Source organism: Camelina sativa, chromosome 15 (genome assembly GCF_000633955.1).
Source record: "Camelina sativa cultivar DH55 chromosome 15, Cs, whole genome shotgun sequence".
Lineage (NCBI taxonomy): Eukaryota > Viridiplantae > Streptophyta > Magnoliopsida > Brassicales > Brassicaceae > Camelina > Camelina sativa.
Window position 1 is genome coordinate 14172603 of NC_025699.1, and position 10652 is coordinate 14183254.

At 29.6% G+C, this 10652-nt stretch overlaps 1 pseudogene; it reads right to left on the bottom strand.

Annotated features, from left to right (window-relative positions):
- Window positions 439–8465, bottom strand: LOC109129099 (annotated as a pseudogene).

The window sequence follows — 10652 nt, forward strand, 5'->3', positions numbered from 1 at the left end:
AAGACTATATATGCCATATAGATCGAAAAATGTTAAAGAGTTTATATGCGGGTTTATACCAAAACTGTTATAAGAAGCAGCGGCTGAAGATGAAAAAAAGAGAAGCAAAGCAAATACGATGAGAGTTGGGATCATTGTCGTGCTTACCCTTGGGCAAAAAAGGGAAAATGCCCACAGCCACACAAAAACAAAGGCCACATATTTATAAAAAGATTAAACTCATATGCTCGCCCTAAGCCTCCTCTACTCTAAGCACGGCACTGTTGGGATGTAACGACGGAGGATGACGACCAGAGAGACGACCTATATTGCATATTTGGAGAGTATCATTCTAAAACGTAAATGAAGTTCAAGTGAATTTCTTAATTCTCTGGTGGCCAGGTTCAAAGAGAAGAAAGTAAATAAAAGACATAAAGTTCGGCTTTGTAAATTGTGAGACTAATCATCTCGTTTCCTCTTATTGATGGCTCCTGCATATGGAAACTTCATTGGAAGCTTGATTGGCTCTTCTTCATATGTAACAAGTATCGATATGTTTTGATCACATCGACGATTCTCTAGGTTACTTTGTTGTTTCCTTTGGTATCCTGGAGATTGCTTGATTTGAACTAAACTTGGAACATGTAAGAGCACACAAGTGGACAACAATTTTTGACGTTAGGTTCTCCAAGACCCACTTGTTTAACGTATCCATCATCTCCCAATGATGTGAATCGTGTCCTCGCGATTCAACATTTTATCAAAAACCATAGCAACTTTCTTCGCCTCATGATCAATGAGTAACTCCCTTTTGTAAGTGCACTCGGAATCTCAGCACACACATTCTCCACATTTAGTGTCAAGAACCTAGTCCACAACACGTTTTTGGCCTCGATCTTAGTCGTAATCCAAACCTCAACATTATACTTGTAGCAAAACAAAGCCACAAGCTTCTCTTCTCTAACACAAGATAGAGTCAGGTTGCATTCTTCCATAGCTCCAAATGGCAGATAGAGTCAAGATTTGGGGTATGGATTCTTCCATAGCCCAAATCTCTCACTTGTAAAATCAAAACAGATTAAGTGATCAGCGAGTAAGCTGTTTGATTATATTTCCTTTTTGTAGCACACCCAATAAGTGTTTCCCCTGAGGGACACGCCACTCTTACCATGATTTATACGTCAGTGTGGAGTAGTGACATTAAGAGTCGTCCACTATTTATCTATAAACATCAAGATTTTATGGCAGCGGCTCTTGTTGTCGTATCCAAGAGCGTACATGTACCTGTCAGATCCATCGGGAAAAAAATATAGGTTCGATCTACCTCATTTGTCTCCAATAGGGATTCCAAACAACAAGCCTAAACTTTTTGTCTTCCAAGATGCATGACAATAAACCCTTACAGTAAAAGACTTGAGATATCTTGATTTGATGATCTAAATCGTCGTCGATCGTTTAGGCAAATAAGTTTACCTTTCTGCTCTATCAATGCATCTCCTCCATTCACCACGACTTTATATGCTCATTAAATAAAGAGTGTAATCCATCAACACGATCATCCGACACTCCCCTTCCCTTGTTGTTGTTGTTGCATCTTCACAAATGCGCATGAAGCTCCGATTTTTGAACAAATTGTCCCACTTTTTGCAAGTCAGTCTCACTGATCTCGTATACTTCAAGGGAACTCTTTAAACAATGTACATAAACAAATCCTCTGGAAGATGAGAAATTGTTACATCACATTTTTTCTTTTTTTTTTTTCTTCTGAGAGTTATATTCTTGTTTCGACTTGCGGCTGTGAATGAATAAATATACATATAACCCTGGCTATAATCGAAATTTGCATTAGTACGTATTACTTTAAAACTAGGCTAAACGTTTGTGTGTGTGTGTTTTTTTTTTTACATATACATGTGGTTTCTTTGCTTAAAAAAAGATAGTATCATGCATGGACCTTTCATTACATAAAACTCCTTCAAAGAAACGTGCAGAGGAATTTGTCTGAAAATGCACTTAATTAATAAGGAATGCATTTGTGTATATCTATACTAGTATTTTTGCAGCAGTTTTTGCTCAAAAATACTTTTGGAAAGTTTTTACATTTAATGCATTGAATTTAATATTAGTTACCAAAACTTCAAAATTAATTATAGGTAGGATTTTTAAAAATAAGAAAATCTTTGTACCTCATTCAAACATAAATATATGATTCCCTTTCATTTTTATTTTAATTTATATTTAAATTATCTTTAATTATTCTATAATATATTTAGTTAATAAAAATTATTATTTTTTCCTACATATGATGTAATTCAAATTTTTAAAAACGGACATATATTACTCAATAGATGAATAAAAAATACGAGTACAATATCCCACATCGTCTAAAAAAATTAGGCAATGGTTTAGAGTCATACAGTACTATATAAGAGACCAAAATGATTATGAATACAAAAGAGTAGAAAGCTTGATTCATCAGGCATTCAAACTTTTAAAAAGTTTATTTGGTTTATTCCGGTTCTTTATTTTAAAGTTTTTTAAAAGATTAAATATGAAAAATATTTAAAACTTTTAAAAAGTTAAATATGATAAATATCATACCGTAGATACACAATAAATATTAAAAATTAAGATGATATAGTGTGAGTTAAAATATCTCAGGACGGGTTATATAGCTGGACAGGTTTTATTGATATTTATATAAATAAAAATATCATTAATTCGGTGTTACACGGGTAAAACATCATTTTATTATTTTGTTAACACTGTCGGTATCAGAGAATAGACATATCTAATTAAATTGATTAAATAAATATTATGTAAAAAATAAATTATATTGTAGTATTATATGGTTTATTTAACAATTATTATATAATTATATCATATTTAACCAACAAATATAACTTATAATTTAAATATTTTAGTTATAAATAATTTTGTCCCGCGGTGTACCGTGGGTCCTAATCTAGTATATATATATACTAGAAGTCATTCCGTGCTACGCACGGCTTTATTTTACATTGTTGTTCAATCTTAGTAATTTGGAGATTAATAGTTTTTATTTGTTTACTTACCAATGGTTATTTTTGTGATTTTAATAATATATTGATCATATTTTTTTTTTTGGGTTCATTTGTTTGATGTTACTTGAGTTTTCTTTTTATATATAGTATTAGAGTATCTCACCACATGGAGAAATTCTTGATTGCATAGTAGAGTGTTTATGATTTTTTCTCCCTTTACATTTTCACTACATATTAGAGCATGTGCACTGGTGAGCGATCCATTGAGTTTCTCAACATATGTAATTTTTTTTTAATGTGAAGAAATTTAGGAACCTCTTTCTAAAATGGGAATTTGTTAGAAATATCTTTTTTGAGATACTCCTTTTGAACATTTTCATTTTTGCCCTCTTTTACATAAATTACAATATGTTAAATTAATTTTAAGAACTTTTTTAGGTCTGGGTTCTCAATTTTACATTTAGGATATAGTTTTGATGGAGTAGGGTTTAGTATTTGGAGTTTAAAATTTAGAATTTAGTTATTTTATACATAGAAAATGATTATTTTTGAAAATGAACAACATGAAAGGATATTATTGAAAAGTGACATAGGAAAAATGGTATCTTTGAAAATGTCTTATTTGATACTAAAATTCCTAAAAAAATATGATACCAATATACCATTAGCATATACTACTCAAAACTATAGAAGTCAAATTAATCAGATATAGTATAGAAAAATGCAACTCATATCATACCATGAGATAAAAAAGACATCACAAGAAGAAGTTTTAGCCTGTTTTACCACATGAATGCCCAAAAGAAAAAAGAAAAAAAAAATAGAGATTCTAAAATATAAGAAAAGAACAAATCGTGAAATGACTTTTCTTGAGCATATTTTAGGCCAAAAGTTTAAGTCTTTTATGTAGAAAAAAATAAAAATAAAAATAAATTATAAGTTCATTTATTATTAGATTTTTTTTATAGGTTCCAAAAAATTTAGAAGTTCAAGTTTTATATAAGAAAACAGTATATTATTCATGTAGATATATCCAATTTACTGATAAAATTTTATTAGGTTTATGTAAAAACATATTTCATCTTTTGAATTGTTAGTGAATGAGAATTAGATTAATGTTAATTAAACTTGTTATTACTGAGATTTATAGTAAAATTCAATTTAGGAAAACAAATTTGAAAGTCTTATAAAACAGTTTCCATATTCAAAAAGTTGTAAAACAATAATGAGTTATTAGGCAATATGATATTTATTTTCGTATAAATGTTTAAATGAACATGAAAACATTGAAAAGACAAAGAAAAATGTCAGCAACCCAAACGAACTACAATATGGAAATGATGAAAATATTTTTTTATATTACTATTTTATAATTTTATTTACAATAATAAAAAGGATATTTTTAAAAACATTGGCGTATGGCATCCAAAATCGTCATACCGGCCCATGGAGAGTAGGAAAGTCATACATAAGCACTCTAATGAATAAATAACTTTGTCAAACATTTTCACATAATGTTTTTATTTGTATGCGAACAACAAACATGATAACCTGAAAAAAAAAATTAAAAATTATTAAAAAATACCTATTAAAATTTGGAAATATATATAAAATAATATAATTCTTCATAGGAACCTAATAACTGAAATTAAATAATAATGACTGAAAATTTGTGAGAATTAGGGTTTGAATTATAACTTTTATGGAAAATGGAATGAATTCTACTTTTAAAGAAAAAGAATTGGTAAGATCTAATGAGGAATAAATGAGTAAGCAATTATCAAATTACTTACGGAAAACATCCCACCATTAGATTATATAAGATTAAAGGCCAGAAACTAAGCAGGAATGAAAACCCAAAATTTAAACTGAGCCAAAAATTTATGAACTGATAAGATAATTTTGAGAACACATAAACATCCCACAATCTAAAATGACCTAGAATCGTTTCTTGTCCATGAATCATTTATAAGATTGAAACCCAGAAATAAATTTTATACATAATTTAGAATCTGTTTTTGTCCCTAAATCATACATAAGATTGAAACCCATATTTAGATGGTGGCTTTAGATCAGAATGGACCTATAACTGGTTCTTATTGAAAAAGGGAAGAAGGAAATGTTGAGAGTATTTTTTTTTTTTTTTATGGCTAGTAGTTACTTTGGTCCAAAGTACAAACCAAAGTACAAATGAAACCAACCACAAACTGATATATAGTGGCTTTAGATTCTTAGGGACTGCATATGTTTCTTATTAAAGAAGGAAGGAAGGAAATGTAGATGTTTTTTTTAAAGTCATCCCGGATTTAGCCTACATTGTTTTGAATTTTAGTAATTTAGAAATTTTAGCTTCTTATTAGCTTACATTAACAACATGATTTTTTAAACATAGTAACATACAATTTTCTTTTTTCATAATAGTTTGAAATATGTTTTTTTTTTGGGTTTAACAACGAAGACTAACAAAAAGCTAAATTTACAATTGAGAGACTGATATGCATCATCCAATAAGAAATTTTTTAGCCTGCTTTACCACATAAATGTTCAAAAAAAAAATAGAAATTCTAAAATATAAGAAAGGAACAAAACCTAACATGTTTAAGATATTGAATCATGATAGTTCATTTTTTTCATGATGTAGTAGTATTAACACGACTAACAAACACAATAATCCTGAAGTTAAAATAAAATATGGTTCAAAGCCCCGCTCATAGACCAAGCAAATGAAGTCAGGATTAGGGCATCAAAATTTTGGAGCATATTTTAGACCAAGAGTTTTAGCCTTTTAGGTATTCTATGTAGGAAAAAAAAATTATAAGTTCAGTTGTTATTAGATTTTTTTTAAGTTCAAAAAAATTAAAATTTCAAGTTTTATATAAGAAAACAATATATTTAAAGATAAAGTTTTATTATTTTTATGTAAAAACTATCTCATCTTTTGAATTGTTGGTGAATGAGCATTAGATTAATGAGTGAATGAGCATTAGATTAATGAGTGAATGAGCATTAGATAAAACTTGTTGTGAATGAGTTTTAAAGTAAAATTTAATCTCGAAAAACAAATTTGAAACTCTAACAAAAAAAGTTTCCATATTTGAAGAGTTTTAAAATAATAATGAGTGATAAAATAATAATGAGTGATTAATCAATATAATATTTATTTTTGTATATATATTTAAATGAAAATAAAAATTTTGAAAAAACAAAGAAAATGTGAACAAGCAAAACGAACATATTTCGGTTTATGGACATAGAAACTATTTTATTAAACTATTTTTATGATTTTATTTTTAATTATAGTAATGGTTTTTTAAAAACAAAATTGGTGTAAGACATATAAAATTGCCAGACCGGCCCAAGGAGATTAGGAAATACATACACGACTCTAATGAATATATAAATTTGTTAAACATTCTCACATAATTTTATTTCTGTGTAGTATTAATGCTAACAACAAACATGATAACCTGCAAAAAAAATATAAAAAGTTATTCAAAAATATCTATTGCAATTTGGAAAGATATATAAAAATAATATAATTCTTGAGAGGAACCTAATGACTGAAAAAATGTTTTAAAAGGAGAGTAATTAGGGATTGAAAAACCAAAGTTTAACTGAGAACCTGAATACATTTCTTACATAAGAATGAAACCCATAATTATAATTTTTAAATAAACTATAATCAGTTTTTTTCCTAGGATAAAATTACAAATTGATAAATGATGGTTTTAGATGGGAAATGTCTACAACTGGTTGTGATTGAAGAAGAAAAGAAGGAAATGTTGAGAGTATTTTTTTTGTTTAATGGGCATGTAGTTAATTAAGTCCTAAATACAAATGAATTTAGTTAATTAGACCCAATCAACAACAAAATACAGGTGTCAGATAGATAACTCGCCAAGTGTCATCTCCATAGTAAAAGTTGAGAAAACCTTCTCATATTATATAAGATATAAGATATATATATTGTCATATATTTTTCCTTTTGTTAAAACCGCTATGATCATATTAGAACTTTAGAAAGAAAATGCCTCGAGCAAACTATTTTTTTTTTTTTTTTTTNTAAAGCCAAAATAGAGTTCACACAAAACTAATCAAAAGAGACTTAAAAAAGAAAGAGAAAAAATAAGTTTCTATAAAGAGAAAATTGTCAAAAACGTACAAGCATTACCAAATTTAAATCTGGACGATGACACATAGATAACACTACCAGAAATCATTATAATTCTTTAAATATTAATAAATAAATTTTGGAAATAAAAATAATGACTAGTGCAGTGGCAGGAGGTAAGTCCAATTATAGAATGCACCATCACATTCAAGATCGAGTTTCGGTTCGTACAAACTTAGAAATTTGGCTAATGGGCTGGCCAGTTGTGACCCAATAGTTGAAAAAAAAAAAAAAAAAGATACATGAGGAGATTCAGCTAACGATTGTTTAATTAAGAACTAATTAAGTTAGGTCCTTGTTTTGGTTTTAGGGCATGAAGAGTTTGTTGCCACACTTGCAGCGCCAAGCTTCCGGAAAATACTCCAATGGTGTAATCAGAACTGGTTGAATCGGAACGTAAACTGCTTTACACGGCTTACAGTTACCACACTTTAATCTACAGATCGGTGGCACTGCGCCCGGCCCACCTAACCACTCAGTGCCGGCTTAAACATATTACATGCTCCTGGGCAAACTAAAAAAAAAATGCTCCTTCACCTATAGAAAAACTTACTGATTTTTGTTAGGTCTTTTTGGTTCATATAATTTTTTTTGTACCCTTTTCTAGCTTATAATTTTTTTTTTGCGCCTCTTTCTAGTTTACAATTTTTTTTTGTATGCCTCTTTTAACTTACAAATTTTTTTTATGCCCCTTTTTACCTTACAAAGTTTTTTTTTTTTGTATCTTTTAGCTTACAAATTTTTTTTTGTGCCCCTTTTTATCTTACAAAAAATGTTTTTGTACCTTTTTAACTTATAAATTTTTTTTTTCTGTGCCCCTTTTCTTATACGTATATACCCCTTTAATTTATGTACCCAGAGCGGTCGCACTGCCCGCCCTCCTAGTTAAGCTGGCACTGTAACCACTTCTGATCTACGATCCGACGTCCTGGTAAACTCGACTCATCTTTCTCCTTGCTCACCGGTCCAAGCCCTTGACCTGGTTTGACGACAAAGTTAACGCACTCTCTAGTAAATAGGTAAGAAGAACAAAACGAAGATTGGTTTTTTCACTTTTTTTCATTTTTCATATCTTAAGCAGCAAAAACATTTTTTTGTCGAATTCAAACCATAATCATACTTAAAAAAAAACAATATATATATATATAGATCAAATATGGATGGTAAAGAGCTTATATAGGCCGGGGGTCCATACCAAAACTGTGATAAGAGGCGGCGGCTGAGGATGAGAAAAGGAGAAACAAAGAAAATACGATGAGAGTTGGGATGTAACGACGGAGGATGACGTCCATTTTTCAGTACCGGTGAGGAGGTTTGTCTTTTAGGTTTAGGAATTTGAAAAAGAGTGATGAATAAAAAGAGAGAAAAGTACAGTATTAAGAAATGGACAATCTGATATTGATCGAGATCGACGTCGAAGCCTAAGATATATAGAATTCAAAAAGATCATAACATTTAATTGCTAAAATTTAATATTTAGTATAGGAAGTTTAGCGTTATCTCTAAAATATATTATTTACATTTGTATATCCTAGTAAATTCTATCCTAAATAATATCGATATAGGAAATGTATGTAAGTTGTAATATTATTTTAATGATAGCTTAATTATGTAAGGTAAGTTTTTATTGTTTTTCTGTCAAACAAAGATAAAGATAGACTAGTTGAGCAAGTAATGCGTGGGGATCAGGTTGGCCTTTCCGCATATTATTGTTAAACTTATGATTATCTTTTTATGTGTTGTTTACTTACAACTAATTTGGAAGAAGAGGCCAACATTATATGAACGGGCCTTAGCCCAAAACACATGCGTTTCAATTAAGTTAACTGATTACGCAGTTTGCACTAGTTTACATGGATTTAGTAAAATAAAAGCCATGAGTCAGCAGCATTAGCAAAGTGAACTGAATTAATATATCATACAGTGACACTGAGCTCACTCGTTTTGTATAATTGCCCCTTGCCTCTTTCAATATCTTTCTATTTTTCTTACAATTGTTAACTAACAGTAGGTATAAGAACAAAATATCTATGTTTCTTTCTAACTCATTACTCATAACCGTGATACAACATTAAAAAGTAGTCTGCAAAAATATAAATTGGAAGCGTGCTTGGTTTAAAAGAGGACTTTGTATCCCATGCACCAGCATCATATAATGATACATATTGTGTAGCAAAAAGAACAAATTTGGGCGTCCATTGTGTAGCAATTTTAAAAAATGTTTGTTCAAGTTCATGAACTATCTAACATGGTGAAATGTAATACGATGCTGATAATTATCGTTTCTCAGATATTAACCAGTAACATATATATAGCTGCATAAAAAGCAAACACTGAATGAGAAAATAGATTCTATTCTCAAAATTTAACTGCTTATAAAACGATCTACAAAAATCACTCACATAATATTCTATTTGCGTTTGTAGCTAGACCACTCTTCACTCAGTTGATAATCACCATATCGACACAATATATTTCGTTTAGTTGCAAATTTGCAACACAATTTAAATGTCATATCCTTTGACAATCAACCCTAATTAGAAGAAGAAAAAAAACAGAACATGAAAATTATTCTCAGTAATATCCACATATCTATTACAATGAAACTCGCTCATTGAGTGGCTTCACTGGGGTTGGGATCGAGTCATTGATGTCTCAGTTTGAAAATGAATCTTTTCTCTCTCCTTCTATATTTGGCATCAGGCATGCAAAAAAAGACTTGTCTTCAAACATCTAATATGACTGCGCTTCTATCCGGATAATGTTATTTGATGTTGTACCCTTGACTTTAATTTTGTTACACATGACCCACTGCTGGCTTCTTTCTCTTTTTTTTGGACTCAAGGTGGCTTTGGCTTGCGTGTGGTATAATGATTAAACAGTTTGTAATTAAACCCGATTTTTTCCAACATATTATAAATCCTTCAGATAAAATGATAGATTTTTTTTTTTTTAAACGAATTACTACGAGTTTAGGTTATTTCACCGTGTTTAGTTACTTCAGTCTTCATGAAGTAATATTTGCCAGTTTCTATCTAGCTAGGTTGATTCAAAACTTTCAGCTATTTGAGTAAAACGAATGAACTCATATACGTGTTTATTTCTATATAAATTGATTTGGTAATAAGAAGAATAATTTTAACATACTTTACTAGAAAAAAGTCATGTACGTTTATGACCAAGCTTTTGAATTAACAATCTTATTTTTATACTTGTAACGTACAAGGAGTAAGGACCATGCCTTTGAATTTTGGCGATTACTTAACGAAAGATATATATTTCGAGTTTTGCGAACATTAAAATATTCGAATATCTTAAACAATAAAGTGCATACAAATATCTAATTTCAGGAGAAGGAACATAAATATCTTACCTCTTTTTTTTTCTTCAAACCTTTTCTAGAGTGAGTCAACATTTCAATGTTATGTGAACATCATCAAAATCAACGAATAGTGGATCGGGAATAAAAAATAATGTAA